The sequence below is a fragment of the Papio anubis genome, chromosome 11, assembly GCF_008728515.1.
Source record: "Papio anubis isolate 15944 chromosome 11, Panubis1.0, whole genome shotgun sequence".
Lineage (NCBI taxonomy): Eukaryota > Metazoa > Chordata > Mammalia > Primates > Cercopithecidae > Papio > Papio anubis.
Genome location: NC_044986.1, coordinates 78,112,801 through 78,129,533, shown reverse-complemented (window position 1 = coordinate 78,129,533; position 16,733 = coordinate 78,112,801). Strand labels below are relative to the sequence as shown.

The window sequence follows — 16,733 nt, the reverse complement described above, 5'->3', positions numbered from 1 at the left end:
TGAGAACTAGAGATCTTCTGTAATAAGATGGCTGCCTCTGGATGTGCTATAGCCATGAGTCTCATTTTGGGGATTTTTGGCCTGAGTTTGGATAAGCCAAGGTCGGTGTAGAGATAAAACTTTTGTTTTCGCTGCTACTTATGGTCTCTAAGACCCTGACACAAAATTCAGTCTCATTATCAGACCTGTGAAGGCATAAAAGTGAACCGCTGATAATAAATTGAAAATTACTAGTTAACTTTGTCCAGAATTGTTGTTTTTTGTTTGTTTGTTTGTTTGTTTTGTCTCTAGAACCTGAGCCATATAGACAATTTGATTAGAAAAAGGAGAGTTTAGAAATTCCACTTTGGCATCTCGAGCATGCACCCTACTTTAGGATGTCTTGGGAGACTGTCGAGCTGAGAGAGAGTGCCCCAGTGCAGTCATTCAGGTCATCCAGGGGGTCGTCAGGAAATGCCTTATCAAGCCCCACAAGAGAACTGGGGCATTGCACATGTCAAAATGAATCTCTCCATTCCCCCATTTCAGACGATCAATTTTTATTTGCCATTTTTCAAACCTTCCTGATTACCGAGAGTTGCAGTCATCCTAATAGTTGAATGTTCTAAGTATATGGTCCTCACAGAGTTGTCAGAGGAGATTGGGATGTAAAGAAGAGGGTTACCTTATCTTCCATCTACATGAAATTCTCAGTTGACCCCAGAGAAAAAAATGGAGTTCTGAAAGTAACTTTGCTTCAAGTAGGTTTGATGTCTCGATAAAGAGTTTTAAGCTTGTTTTGGATATAGGGGAGGCATCCTTTGCCTGGACCAGGTAGATTATGTATTTGGGCTTGCTGTGGTAGTGACATCAGCTCAGGTTTCATATCTGAAGCATGTATGCATTGCAAATGTCTTTGGGTAGAATTCCAAGCTGCATGATAGGCCAAAGGATGGAATTTGACAAATGACTTAGATAACAAGAGTAGCAGAAATCAGAAGTAAGCAAGCTGGGTGCAGTGGCTCATGCCTATAATCCTAGCACTTTGGGAGACTGAGGTGGGCATATTGCTTTGAGCTCAGGAGTTCAAGACTAGCCTGGGCAACATGGCAAAACCTCATCTTTACAAAGAAATACAAAAATTAGCTGGGTGTTGGTGGCTTGCTTGCATTTGTAGTCCCAGCTACTCGGGAGGCAGAGGCTGGAGAATTGCTTGAGCCTGGGAAGTGGAGATTGCAGTGAGCTGAGATCATGCCAAAACACTCCAACCTGGGTAACAGAGTGAGAAACTGTCTCAAAACAAAAACAAAAACATGACAAAACAGAAGTTCTTTAGGAGATGGCAGGACCAATGACTTCCAGCCAAGTGAAGCTAAGAATCAAAGTTCAGCATTAGCTACATATTTCTCCCATGCACAGCTCAATGACAATGCTTTCAGAACTATGGATATCGCAGCAGCCACTATCTGTCATTAACATTTGCTTTAGGTCTACTTGCTCAAATCTTGTTTGATAAAACAGCTGATTACCTTTATTCTATCAGTTTCTTCATCCCACCATCCAGAGTTCCACAGTAATACAGAGTGGCATCATTTTCAGTAAATATAGCCTTGCTAAGGCTTGGTCAGGAGGCCAGAAAAAGTCCAGATGAGTCCAGCTGGGTCTGAAGTTCTATAATGCAAGTGGAGACTACCATTTCAGAAGCACTTGAGGTATTGAGAGATTATGGAGTCTATCACAAAGGGTCTTCCTTGTTTCTTTCTATAACTGTGGCTGCAGATCAAAAATAAACTTTTGTTTTAGGTAAGAAAAGCAGAGTGCAAAGAAAGCTTTTTGTACAGCCTGTAGACAGTATCAAAGGCTAATTCTTGCTGAGTAGGTAGAAGGTCTAGCTAGACTATAGAGGAGAAGCCTTATCCACTTCTCTGACTATTCCACCAATAAAACCATTAACACAATTTGTGCTAAGATCTCTGTAAATATGGAGTCCTTTGCATCCTAGAACACATGAAGAATAGAGAAAGGCAGACTTTCAGTGTGGTCCTTAATTTTCTTTGGAGATAGGAGCAGCTGAAGCAGCCGCAGGGATGAAATTGGTAGTGCTGGAGTATATTGGACTCTGGTTGGATTTCTGTCCGGTTTATTCCACTTACTAGCTGCTCTGCAGTTCCCCATGGGGAATATAAAACAGCAAGGAACTACAGTTTCACAATTCTGCAGCTGGCAGTCCATATCCTCTTCTTTAGTTTGTAAGTATCCAGCCAGAAGTTCCTTCGGATAACCTGGAAGATCTTCTATGTCCTTTCAATGATCATACTGGAGTCTGGACATTCTCTAAATCCAGAGTCTCATGAAATAAATTTATGTATTTTTCAAGGCACTTATGTGTAAGTGGTTGAAACCTAAATTAAGTTAGGTTAAGAACAAAAGAGATGCATTAGCCCACATAATTTGGAAAGCAGCTGGAATAGCTCAAAGAATTAAGGACAAAAAGGAAGGAAATGGGATCTCAAGGGGAAGAACAAAGGGTTTTTTTCTTTTCTCTATCCATCTTTCATCTCTGCTTATCTTTTCATGTTGAACTCACTTTTTCCTACTACAAAGAAGCTTTCTCCATGGAATTGGGGTGGGTGTCTCATGGCAGATTTAAATTTATAAGCTTATAGTACTATGAACCTCTAATGAGGGACGAAAAGTATTCCTTGGTAGTTTTGAAATAAAAGTCCTGAAAGACTCCGATTGGCTGGACTTAGGTCCGGAGACTACCCCCCAAACTCTGCCCATGGTAAGAGGAATGGAGTCAACGGGATGGGAAGGTATGGCTAGTATCATTATTGACATGACACAACACATTGGAGTGCAAGCAGAGGCAATTCTGCAACCTCAGGGGTCCTTTTTTCTTGTCAAAAAATGTCTTGAAATGTAATTTCTCTGCCTAAGAACATGAATCTTTATTTGGTTAAACTATATCCCAAGTACTTTTACTATTTCTGGTGTGTCTTGAGTCCTTCTACTTTGGTAATATAGTCTATTAATGAGAGTGATTGTTCACACTACCAGCCAATCCTTTTATCAGATAGTAAACAGTTTACCACTTTGTAATAAAGAATGTTTTAAGTGAGACCTTTAGATGATACTTTCTCACTGTGTCGACACACAGATCATGGAGCCAGAGAAGTCTGGAAGGGTCTGTTTGACTGATGTACCAGCCAAAAGTGACAGCACCTGTCATAGTGACCTTTCGAACCTCTCTGTGGCTTTTTCTGTGTATGGATCAAATTCAACCTTCCGCAAAGTCAGTCTTTGGCCTTCTTGCTTCTGTTGTGTTTAACACATGGAATGGCCTTTAACGCCCCAATTGCTGTCCCTCCATCAAAGCCCAGCTTACTCTTTTTCTTTATAAACACTCTTTCAAAACTGTGGAATTCTCCCTCTGAATTCTAGAATCACTTTATTCTCTTAGATCTTTCATTCTAGATCTGTACCCATGTCTCACACGAGTCCCTATACACATATGTACACACACACATACACACACACAAATATTTTTCTTGAGTTCCTTTATTGTGTATTGTTTTTCTTCCAGCTTCCAGCATGAGAGGTGTTTGAGGGGGAATATATGGCCTTTTGCTTTTCTCTAACTTCTTCAGGAACTCCTTGTCTATTTCCCACTAGGAGGTCCAAGTTTGACCTCAGAATGGAGGCTGCTCAGCAATGCTCCATTAGCCTTCATATGGCCTGATTATCGAGGACATTTTACTTTCTCCAGTTATTCTACCCTGTACACTGTTTCACTTCCCAGGCTGCAATTTGCTACTTTCAGGTTGAAGTTGCTCACGAAGAATGAGCTATCACAGCCCTGGAATCTGCATTGAAGACTAGGGTGCTATCCTCAAAGGATTCCTCCTTTCAGGCTGAGAAAGGTTAATTCCATCAGCCCCAGAGGGCAAAAATCTTTCATCATTTACTAATACTCTGCTATAAGTTAGGGTGTTTGGAAGTCTAGGTATAATTGGGACAGTCCTAGTTCCCCCATGTTTCACATTACACTTTCAAAATAGCCCCAGTTTGAATAGCAAATTATATGGTTACCCCGACCTGACATTAGGACAGTGTGCAGGGGACATTCACAAAATCATTTCAATGCTAGCGGGGCCTGAAGTATATGGTACGTCCTGGCTGGATCTTGGTTTTGGTCTCTGCTATGGCTAATGTCACTTCTTCAGCCAAGGCTGCAGTTTTTCTTCAAGGTGCAAAAAGGAGGATCCCTCACTTACATCTACCATGTAACATTCAGCCAAGTGTGCTGTGGCCAAGACAAGCTGGATTTAATGTTTAAGGATGTTTATTTACCAAGCACATTTCTTTCACCAAGGATTTATCCCAAATAATTTCAAAGGCCTTCAGTCTGGATAAACTGAGGCCCTAAGACGTTTGCTTGTTTGTTTGTTTCTTTTGAGACAGAGTCTCACTCTGTCGCCCAGGCTAGAGTGCAGTGGCATGATCTCGGCTGACTTCAATCTGCCCCCCAGGTTCAAGTGATTCTCCTGCCTCAGCCTCTTGAGTAGCTGGGGATTACAGGTACCCGCCATCATGCCCGGCTATTTTTTTGTATTTTTGGTAGAGATGGGGTTTCACTATGTTGGCTAGGCTGGTCTCGAAGTACTGACCTCAAGTGATCCACCTGCCTTGGCCTCCCAAAGTGTTGGGATTACAGGGGTCAGTCACTGTGCCTGACCCAAAGATGTTTAATGGGCCTGTCATTTTCCTGTACTTTACAATATCACCTTCAGGAGAAAATTTTTGACCTATTGAAGAGGAAAATGTGTAAGAGCCTGCTTATCCCAATGTGGTCCTTTCAGAAAAGAAAGTTCTGTTTTAAGAGTACCAAAAATATAGCATCCCTTTCAGGAAATGTAGCATTTGGTTCTAATAAAAATGTAGCACTTGGTTCTTTTCTCAGGGTAGTGACTAAGCCATATTCTGAACATTTATAAATGACATATTTGTGGCTGACTCAATGTCTTAGTTTGTTTAGGCTGCAATAACAAAAGTACAACAAACCGGGAGGCTTATAAACAACAGAAATTTATTACTCACAGTTCTAGAGGCTAGGAAGTCCTAGATTAAAGTGCTGACAGAATCAGTGTCTGATGAGGTCTTGCTTCCTGGTATGTAGACAGCCATTTTTTTTTGCTGTGTCTTCACATGGCAGAAGAGGCAGGGAGCCTCTCTGGGTGTCTCTTTTATAAGTGCACTAGTACCTCTTTTGTAGGGGCATTAGTCCCACTCTTAATCCCTTAATCACCTCCTAAAGGCCTTACCTCCCTTGGGCATTGAGGTTTAAAATATGAATTTGAGGGGTGAGGTGGATGTACATTTGCCTATAAGCACTCAATTATATTTTTTATATAGAAAATATTTTTAATTTCAAAATGATCATTTCTGACCTCAGTTTGTTCCTTTTAGTAGATAAAATACTCTGAATCTTTTTAAGGTTGTAAACTAACTTTCTCATTTTTTTGTTGTTGTTAAAAAGAGAGGTTTTTAAACTGACCTGATTTATTCTGACATATATTAATCATCTTGCTTTCCTGAATCTTTGCATAAATCTGGTGATTTCAACACTATTTTCACAAACTCACAAATATAGTACAGTAGTGAGACTTGAGATCAGTTTTTTTCATATTGTGTTTAAACCCTGATGGAGGAAGATGGACAATGTTTAGACTCATCTAAATTGTACTTGGCTAAATTAGAAACCCAGTTGTTCTGGGAAACTATAGAGAAGTTAGTTCCTGGAAAAGCCTCCTTAAAAAGCTCCAGGTCTTTGTCACAGAATCTCACATATGAAAAATTTGTTGTTTCCCCTGCAGTAAACTGACGACGCACCCACTTGTCTACTGGCATGACAGGCCACATTATGTGGCCCTTGTCATTGGCTTCATAGCTCAGTACATGTGTTAGCTGCCTTGGGAAGCCCAGAAGGTACTGCAATTGATTCAGACTTCTGTAAGATCATGATCTTCTCTCTACCTGGCTGACAGTCCTTTCTTACCTCGAATCATGTTGTTTGACTTGGGGGTGTCAACTCAGTTTCTCTGGATGGTTACTTATTAAATAGTGCCTGATAAGTTTTCCTTTGCATATAATCGGTAGATCAGTCTTTTCTTCTGTGTCCTTTGACTATCACTAATTTTGGATTTAATAATCCTAATAATTATAATATAATTAATATTATTTATACAATTATTTATGTATAACTTATATATAATTCTTTATATATAGCTTATATATAATTATTTATATACTTATATATAATTATTTATATATTATTTATATAAAATTATTTATATATTTTATATATAATTATTTAGATATAATTATTTATATATAATTATTTACATATTTCATATATAATTATTTATATATAATTTATATATAATTATTTATATATATTTTATATAATTAATTATACATAATTTATATGTAATTTATATATACTTTATATATAATTAATTATAAATTATATGTAATTATTTATATATATTTTATAGATTATATATGTGTATATAAATATATGTAATTTATATATAATTAATTATATGTAATTATTATAATTAATTCCAGCTTTCATACATTGAATTATAGTGCCAAGCACTGTGCGACCAATATTTTGATGACAGATATGCAACTATCCAGATTTTACAGATGAGAAACTCGAGATGCAAAATAGTCCCCCACATTCACACATCTGCTAAATGTCAGAGGATGGTGTTAAATTCAAAGCAGTCTGGGGCTAAAACTCATGCATATATCCACTATGTTATATGTTACAAAGTGTGTGGCATATAGGTAATTTTTCTGACTTATGATAAGAAAGATTTTCCTTATTTTCTACATGCTGTTGTCCATGCTAATGGGAAACTGGATATGTTAAATGAGTTAAACATGTAACTTAAGGGCAAAAGTTTGAATTTAAACTGTACCTCCCCCTTTTTAAGGTTATCTCACAAATATTACTTAGGAAGACTGTCAGAGCTAGATTCTACATCTGCACACTGAATTCCTCGAATACTGACAAAAACACATCAGGCAAGAATTTTATTACATTCTATGCCAGTCTCTGGCAGCCTCAGCCTAGCAGATACTTGCCTGAACATCCCAGAATGATGCTCCAAACCAGATGGCGAATGAGATGAGGTACCAGTTGGGGCCAGCCCCACATCATAGATCAGGAAGTGGATCGAACCCTGGATACCATTGTAACGACTAAACTAGGACCTCCTGATTAAAATCACATCAGATTGACAAGCCAAGTAAGGGTCAGCCAATAAGGCCTCCATGCCTCCCTTTGTTCTTGGAATTATCTGTCCTCATAGCTGGACTCAATCTGTGGTGCTTTCCTCGTCTCTGGTCTGCATCCATGGGGGCCCTCTAGTTCTCTCCTTGTTGTGGATATTTGTCACAAATAAATGATGTTGGCCTTTGCTTAAAAGTGTTCTTAGACAAAATATTTGCTGTTAGAGTGAATTTAAGTATATATGTAGAAAGAAAATGCCTTGCCCGATTTTGAGCTGCACATAAACTTATTTTTTTTAAATTTAATGCACCTCCTTTTAAATTATCAGTTCCATTGCACTTTCTGATTGCTATATTTGCATTGCTTGTGATTGGTACAAAGGCTGTGAAGTATAAATTCAAGCAGGACAGCAAGTCTAAGAACATGAACTGGGACTTAGCACAACTGACCAAGTGATCCCCAAGCTCTGTGTCAGAGTCATCTATGAAATGGGCTTCATTTTTGTCTCTACCTCTTTATATACCAATTTGCTATAGAAAGTCAGATTTTGCATTGATGGGGGTGTCTCTCCCCATAAAACTTGCAGAGTAAGTGATATAACACATATCATTCAGCACATAGGAGTTCCCTACTTACTTCCCCACTTTCCTGTTCCTCTATCCCATGGCATCATTCTCTGGAGATAATAATCCTCTGGACTTTGCACACATCCTCAGTTTTTGTTACAGTATTATCCTACATAACAATTTGGAGCATCGTGGAAAGGAAATGGAATCAAAGCTGGGGAGAACATGCTTAAGCATTAGTGATAAAGTGTATACAAGCTGAGGTTTGGGCATTAACCCTTGTATTAGCCTGTTTTCTGCTGCTGCAACAGAATATCATAGACTGGATAATTTATACAGAAAAAAAAAGATTTATTCAGCTCATGATTTTGGAGGCTGGAAAGTCCCAAAACATGGTGCCAGCATCTGGCAAGGGTTATGCCATGGTGGAAGTGTGGAAGGTGGAAGTGAACACACAAGACAGAGAATGGTGGCTGAACTTCCTTTTATAAAACCACCAGTCTCATGATAACTGATTCAGTCCAACGATAATGGCATTAATCCATTCATGAAGGGATCTGCCCTCATTACGTAGTCACCTCTTAGTGGCCTCACTTTCTAATAATGCTGCATTGGGGATTAGGTTTTTAACACATGAGCTCTGGGGGATATATCTAAACTATAGCACCCTGGTATTGACTGCCATCTCTGTGACCTTAGGTGAGAAACCTCACCTCTCTGAGCTCTATGATATGCAGAACTGGCATATTGAGAGCAACTACATTAGGTATTACAACAAAGCAAAGTCAGATGAATGCACAGCATGTAGTACATGTCTGACACATTGTAGAATCACTACTGGCCTATCATCCTGTTTCTGCCATTTAGATATCCACAAATCTCAAAAAAACAAAGTATTTATTGATTTATTTGGTAGGAATCTGGGTCCAAAGATATGTGCAGGTATTAATGGTCTTTATCCCTCTTAGAGTAAATATTTATACAATTTTCCATAGAATTATTAATATGTTTGATTAAGAATTTGTTACTCAAGGCACTATTGGTACTGTGATATCATATATAGTATGTGTACTATGAAACATCTCTAAAATCTGGGAGCCTCCAAATGCTAAAAAAAGTCTGGATTTTGGTAAGAAGTTTTGCCCAGTATTAACTCTTCACACGATTCTCATGAATGAGAGGCAGAGGATACTGAAAATAAAGAATGGAGCCCAGGGCTAAGTCTAAAGAGGGATACATGAAGAACAGAACTAGCTTTAGTAGATGCTTGACTACACAGCTGTCAGTGTATTGCATGACTTGAAAGGACCTGGGTAGGGAGCCCTTGATGTGTGTGCTCGTGATCGCAGCCATCATTGAAATATAACTGAGATGTGAAGTCATTTGAATTTTATATTTTGAAAACAATCGAGTTTGATTTTTAAAAATTTAACTAGGTCTAGCTAATGATGAAATTCTCTGTCAAATATCTAAAGTTAAACAACAGAAATATTTTTATATTTTTTGTCACCTCTTTTCTGCATCAAAGTTAGTGTTTTTTGCATATTAATCATTTTGTCTTGGTGTTATTTTCTTTAATCTAGGCTTCTGGAAGTTTCTATATCTGTGTATATTTGTAAAATGCTCTCAAACATATTACTGAGTACAGTAATTTTAAGGATTTTTTTTTTAAATTAAAGCTATTGGGTCTCTCTTTTAACTCCCAGGGAGTCATAGAGAAAACAAACAGATTCATGTGAATATTATAACTTGATACGATTATGATTCTCTAAGGACACAAAGGAGGATTTGTTTTTTACTGAGCTGATAGCCAAGGACTGGCCATTTAGGAGGCTACGACTAAACTCTCTTCACAACACCATTTTTCCAGGAATTCTTGAAGAAGATTTTGCTTCTGTTATCTCTGCTCTGGGAGCTAAGTTGATCAAGTTATTTCCTTATAGAGCACTCGACAGAGAATGGAAAATTGAAAATAATTATATAAGTAGGAAAGAATCAGGATAGACTAACTGAAGGACTGGAAATAGATATAAAGGGCTTGGACATTTGATGATTAATAAATGTTCTCTGAACACAGAAAGGATCTTTCTCAGGTCCATAGGATGCTATGTTCCCCTGACTACACTCCACAAAGTGCTTATCTCCCATCTTCTTGAACTCCATCAATAGCAGGCAGCTCATCAACTCATAGGCAGCCCGATCCAAGAACAGTCTGACTAATCAGACTTCCCCTAAATTAAGATTGATTAACCATCCCTGTAAGTTTCAGGATTTTATCTTAGTTCTGTTGTTTGACAACATGCATTAGGCCTTGTCCATGTGATTTAATGTGAAATGTATTTCCCCACACAGGCAGTATAGTATAGTCTTTAAGAACTGTGGCATGAATGGTATACAAACGGGCTCTACCATTTCCTGGCTTTACCACCTGTAGCAATTTACTTAAATGCTCTCGACCTCAACCACAATAACACTGATCTTATGGAACCATGTGAATCCTAAATGAAGCAAGACACGTAAAACCCCTCAATTGCATAATATACTTAAAGTACCTGGAACATAGCAATCAATATCTGGGGGCGCTTCATATTATCACATAATCACACATATTATCGCATAATCTTTCTTCATATCAGTTCCTTCTATAATATGAGAAATCCTCTCACAATTGCAAAAACTGCTGCTTCTCAAGCATTTTGCTTATCCCTTACAAAGAAGCTGCCTATAAGAAATTAGGCTGCTAGTTGCTGGCTGATAATTTGATGATCCCAGTGGGAAGCCTGGAGAATAACAAGGGAAGTTATGTATAAGACAAAGTCAGCATGTTTCAAGACTGTTAAATATTGGCGTCCAGTTCAGGACCTACATTTGTTTAATTTCACATATAAGGATGATGAGGAAGTTTAATTTCCTTAGCCACAAGAACTCTAGACCTGTGGAAAAACATATTAACCATCTACAGATCATTTATCAATCATAACTTGAGAGGGACTGAAAGCAAAATGAAATAAAGATCTTCAACAACCTGCAGGAATTTGTGATGCTGGTTAGAATAGGCTGCTTAAAGGTTGTCGCCATTGCAGAAGAAAGCATCAACTGTGTATGGAATTTCAGAGTAGATACCATCCTCCTGTTGCCATCAATATGATAGAAAAATGTCTTTTTGTCATTTGTTACATTTCAAGGATCTCCTGGAGAGAAAATGTCCAAAGTTTCTGGCCAATTAGATAAAAGAAACCAGATTTGGTAAACCAGTGTTGCAAAAAATTTATACCAATCGTATGTGCCACTGGTCCAGCAATTATTAGGTTACAAAGTCCGTTATTGGTTGGATATAATTTCTTCTATCTGTTCCTAAACACATCTTCATAGCCAGAGTTGTGCGATTAGGTGGATATGGGAGTAGGGAGGGAGAAAAGTCCTGTGACTGCAATTATAGAGCTGAATCTTCACAATTGGTGAAATAAAAAATTTGTGTTATACAATCAGATTCCCCTCTAGTGAGCTATTTACCTTTAACCTGAATCTCACTTGTATTTATTAATTATATCCTTTATAACATTCCTGGAAGATATTTTATTACTGATTTAGAGGTGAGGAAATTGAGTTCATTCACAGAGTTTAAGTGATTTGCTGAAAAGTAACATTAGCTAGGATAGATCTGGATTTCACATTCAAATATTCTTACTCTTATTGCTTAACTTTAAAAGTTGGGTTTTCCTTTCATCATTATGTATTTGCACTTGTGTTAAAACCCTAGATTGTGTGGGTCTTATGTGACCATTATTAATAGGTATGTTTATATATGCTCCTCTGACTTTACAAAGAACATCACTTCTCTACTTCTATTGCTTCCTCTTCTTTTTGTTCTAGGTATCAAATAACAGAGGTGTATTTTAGATACCCAATCATTATGCCAAGGTATCATATACTAAATCATTTGGATGGTCTTTTTCCACAGTTCCTGGCAGGGAGCTTCTAGACCTTGGGAATTTCCAGAGTGACAGGAAAGTCTTTGTTATTCATGGTGGGCCAGTTGGGTGACAGGTGAGTTTATGCTAAGAAGATGGTTTGGATTGGACTTAGTTGTGCTAGAAAGACCAACCATGTGATTAGAGGACTGGGGCTTTGTGCCACTTGAAATTAACCCAAATTCCATGGAGGGGAGGAGGGCTGGTGATAAGAGTTCAACCTCAAGGCTAGTGATTCAATCCATCATGTCTACATAATGAACTCCCAATAAAAGCTGCGACACTAAGCTCAGGCAAGGTTCCTGGTTGGTAATACACATGAATGTGCCAGGAGGATGATGCATCCTGGCTCCATGAAGGGTGGACACAGAAGCTTTTCATTGAGGGGCTTCCCATAACTTGCCCTCTGCATTGCTTTTTTTGGCTAACTTGATTTGTATCCTTTGTTGCTACAATAAAATTGTGATTTTAAGCACAGTTCTTTTCTGAGTGTATTAAAGCGAATCGTTGAAGCAGAGCAGGTAGCAGGAACCCCCAAATTTGTAGCAAGTTGTTCAAAAGTGTGGGTGGCCTAGGAGTCCCCAAGTTTGCAGCTGGTGTACGAAGTGAGGACAGTCTTATGGAGGACTGCTTAACTTGTGAAGTCTGGCTTAACTCTGGGTAGTTAGCCTCATAATTGCATTGCATAAGGTAACTGATTTTTCACTTTCCTCATTTTGAGCCATGATTTTGTGATGGTTTTGAGAATACCCAGTATTTAGACATAACCACTAAATAGAAAATATAGCACAGGCAAAACATGGCAGTTAGTATGGAAGGGCTGCCCACTCAGCTCAAAATCACTGAGCAGCTTGTTGGGGTTGTAACAGCTGTAGCTGCTTTTAAACACATTTGTCAGAAGAAGAAGAGAGAAGCCATGAAATTGTCACAAAAAGAGTTGGCTTAAATAGGAACTATCACTACAAACTCTTCTTCCATTGGAGCAAGAGTATGATGCAGCCTGAATCATAATCTAGATTTCACAGGGAAAAAACAACTATAAAAAAGGAATTGAAGACCTCATCATCATGAGGAAGTTATAGGATCTTGATGATCCCAGGCTTTTTTGTGTTGCTGTGTAATAAATTATGTAAGACAATTCCATCCTACAAAACTTGTATGTGTTTCAGAGAAGCCCTGCTATGGGTTTTTAGATACCAGGCATGAAAAACATTTCTCGTTGTTTACTTTGCTTATGTGTTTTCTCTTCTAAAAAGTAAATAATACTCATTTTATAAAACAACATGTAAAACTTTCTTGAATTAAAAGCCTCTGTAATTGAAATTAGTGGAAAGGGGCATATGTATGTAGGGAAAAGTTATTCCCTAATAATAGAGACATCATACAACTTGACACTGATGATAGACGGAGAGAGGCACAGTTACAGTAGTGATATTATATTTTGGTCATTCAGCATTTTCTTCTACACTAGGTAAGATTTTGGTTGGTTTTGTATTCAGGTGAAAGCAGCACACCTAATAGAACGATATTCCCATTGGCAAACCCTAGAGAATGATGTCCAATACATGGAAGCAGGGCCCTCCCAGCCACCAGAACTTGAAGCAGAGAGCAAGCCTGCCCACCGCCCACTGATTTCAGCCAAGATCAGCTGGTACCCAGCTGACCCAAAGATGCTTGAGGTGATTGTTCTCAGTCTGTGTTTTGAGAGAGTCTATTGCACAACAATTGCTGATTGATATAGATCCTGAACACTTAAAAACAGGTTGTTGATTTTAGATTCACTTAACATTTCTGAAATATAAAATTGTATGCCATCCATTAGTGATTTATTTGTTTAATCTCAATTAGTAAAGACATATCATGGGTCTAAGAGGTAATTGATGATCAATTATATACTATTCATAAAATAACAAAAATGATAACTCTTTATATTTTATTAAAACTGGTCAAAGATACATAGAAAAATACGTAGTTGTAAGTGCTCTTAATAGTAACCAAGAAAGATAGAACATGTGTTTGTATTTATATATATATATATATTTTTTTAAATTTATTTATTATTATTATACTTTAAGTTGTAGGGTACATGTGCATAACATGCAGGTTTGTTACATATGTATACTTGTGCCATGTTAGTCTGTTGCACCCATCAACTCGTCATTTACATCAGGTATAACTCCCAATGCAATCCCTCCCCCCTCCCCCCTCCCCATTGGATTAAGAAAATGTGGCACATATACACCATGGAATACTATGCAGCCATAAAAAAGGATGAGTTTGCGTCCTTTGTAGGGACATGGATGCAGCTGGAAACCATCATTCTTAGCAAACTATCACAAGAACAGAAAACCAAACACCGCATGTTCTCACTCATAGGTGGGAACTGAACAACGAGATCACTTGGACTCAGGAAGGGGAACATCACACACCGGGGCCTATCATGGGGAGGTGCTGGAGAGGATGTGGAGAAATAGGAACACTTTTACACTGTTGGTGGGATTGTAAACTAGTTCAACCATTATGGAAAACAGTATGGCGATTCCTCAAGGATCTAGAACTAGATGTACCATATGACCCAGCCATCCCATTACTGGGGATATACCCAAAGGATTATAAATTATGCTGCTATAAAGATGTATTTATATATTTATATGTATAAAAGAGCATAATAAGATAAGAAGGATTTATATTAAACTTTAATAGGACTTAATGCTATGGAGAGGGGTTAGTTCGAAATGTGGTTGGTGAACATGTGGTAGGAAATTTTCATCATTTGCTGTGCATAATTTGGTAATACTCAAACTATTTCCAAATATATAATCTTGCACAGTTTGAAAAAAGAAGTCAAATTGGAAGGATACCATCCAAAATGTCAGGGTTGGTTATGTCTACGTTTCATAACCATAGCTGTATTTCTTGTTATTATGTGTCTTAATCTGGGTTCTCCTGAAGTGCAGGCTAAGAAAAAGGACTTGCAATCAGGTAGCTTATTTAAGAGGTGAAATCAGGAGACAGAGTAAGGGGAGAATGAGATGGAAATGGCAGACAAGCCTATAGTGTTGTTGCTGTGGCCAACAGGTGCTCTATTCCACTAGAAACTCCTGAAAAGTATTCAGACTGTCTTCCAGAAAGACTGGAGATTGGAACATTTATCTGCTGCCTCCCATCTTTCCTTGGTTGATGGTTGACTGCAGGGACATTAACTTGCCTCTGCTTCCAGGCCATGGTTACACAAGGGCTGAGTTGATTCCTGAAACAGAAGTTCTGGGGCCGAAATAAAAAATATACATCAGGGATGCTGGAAGGATAATGCTGACAACAGAAGGTGAGTCTGAGCCTAAGTGGAACTGTCATTTGTAGCTATGACTACAGTCAGTGATGGTTCAAGAGGATGTGATGCAGTATTCTATCATATTATTATTTTTGTTTTATATTTCCAAGTTTTTCTTAATGAATATTAATTCTTCATAAGAGGAAGTAAAGTTTATTCTAAAAGCATCTTGGTAAAATACATTTTCCCCTCAGTTACAGAAAGAAAGGATTATCAGAAGCATTTGTAATACTTATAGTCACATTATTCAATTAAATATCTTAATGCAAACTTCAGAACTGCCTCAAATATACACAAATTTCACAAATTGATGGCAGTATTATTAATTGAATACACTGTCAAAAAATGTAGGCTTACAAAGATACAATGTCTAACATTGGATCATTTAGAAAACCATTACAAAATACAAATGCTAAATCTATAGTCTTAAAAAATAAGCAAAAATAGATCTGTTGTTTGTATTTGATTATTTTAGTCAATGCTCCTTCACTGGCTAGAACTATTTTTAATTTTTTCTGTATAGTAACTTCAAAGGCGAATGACCAACCCAGCAACATATATTGTACCTGATCTTAAGGGAGAGCTGCCAGATTCAGTATCTCTTCATGACCTCGGTACCGAACCAATCTCTTAGCTTGGACTCCTTTCAGTTTTCTAAGCCTCCGACAACCATTCTTGATTTGCATTTAAAAAAATTTCTTTCTGAAATAATCATGTATTTATTCATTTATTCAACCAAGAGATGTCTATTAAATACTTGCCATGTTTTGGGTATTATGCTAAGAGTTGGGGGTAAGTGGTGACCATTATCTTCACAAACCTATAAGCTAGTAAACAAATTTATAAAGTGCCTTCTACATTTGACACTAAGCACTGTTTATCTAGCTGCCACCTGGGCTCTTATTGACGAAGATTTTTTTCCTTCTTCCACATGACTTAGTTAACTCAGGTTGCATTGAGGAAATAACCCTCCCTATTTGAGACAGTTTTATCCCTGGAATCTTGTATTCACTAGTTGTTGCACTCACAGCTATACATTTACCTAAATAACTCAGAAATATTTACTCTAACAATGAATCATCTTCTTTTGCATAAAATGGAGAATGATAAACAATATTTTAAATTCTAGCCAAGAGCTTGTTTCAGGAACATGCCATGTTAATTTTCTCCATGTTTATATAGGCTCCACTCTTTAATTTACTAACCAATGTTGCTTCAAATGCTAGATATGAGCAATGCGCTTACATCAAAACCTATTAACTGAGAAGAATCATGCCAGGGTCCTCTTTGCCATATCTCTTAGGAAATGCCTTTCCTCATCTAGGCCGGTCTTAATGGGGCGGGGGGAACATTCTCTTCAGATCCCAACTTGTATTTCTAAATACGTGCTTTAATTTATATCTAATATCTTTCCAATAACAGAATTTACCCTGGCTGTTCATATTTGGAACCATAGTTCCCCTCTTAAGATCCTCCAGGGTTGTTTATTTCGTGCCCTGTAACCTCCTTAAATGTTACTCTATCAGGGAAATTAAGATGAATCTCTTGGTTTCTGCTGTTTGCCTTACCTTTTCCTAAACCAG

General features: G+C 37.7%; 1 long non-coding RNA gene across 1 annotated transcript in view; it reads left to right on the top strand.

Moving 5' to 3' along the window:
* LOC103887487 overlaps positions 1-16,733 on the top strand; it is a 25,455-nt gene extending 8,722 nt beyond the window's left edge. Inside the window, exons 2-5 of the long non-coding RNA XR_651601.3 lie at positions 11,810-11,895; positions 13,319-13,498; positions 15,040-15,144; positions 15,674-16,733. This is a non-coding gene — a long non-coding RNA (uncharacterized LOC103887487). The remainder of the gene's footprint in view (positions 1-11,809; positions 11,896-13,318; positions 13,499-15,039; positions 15,145-15,673) is intronic.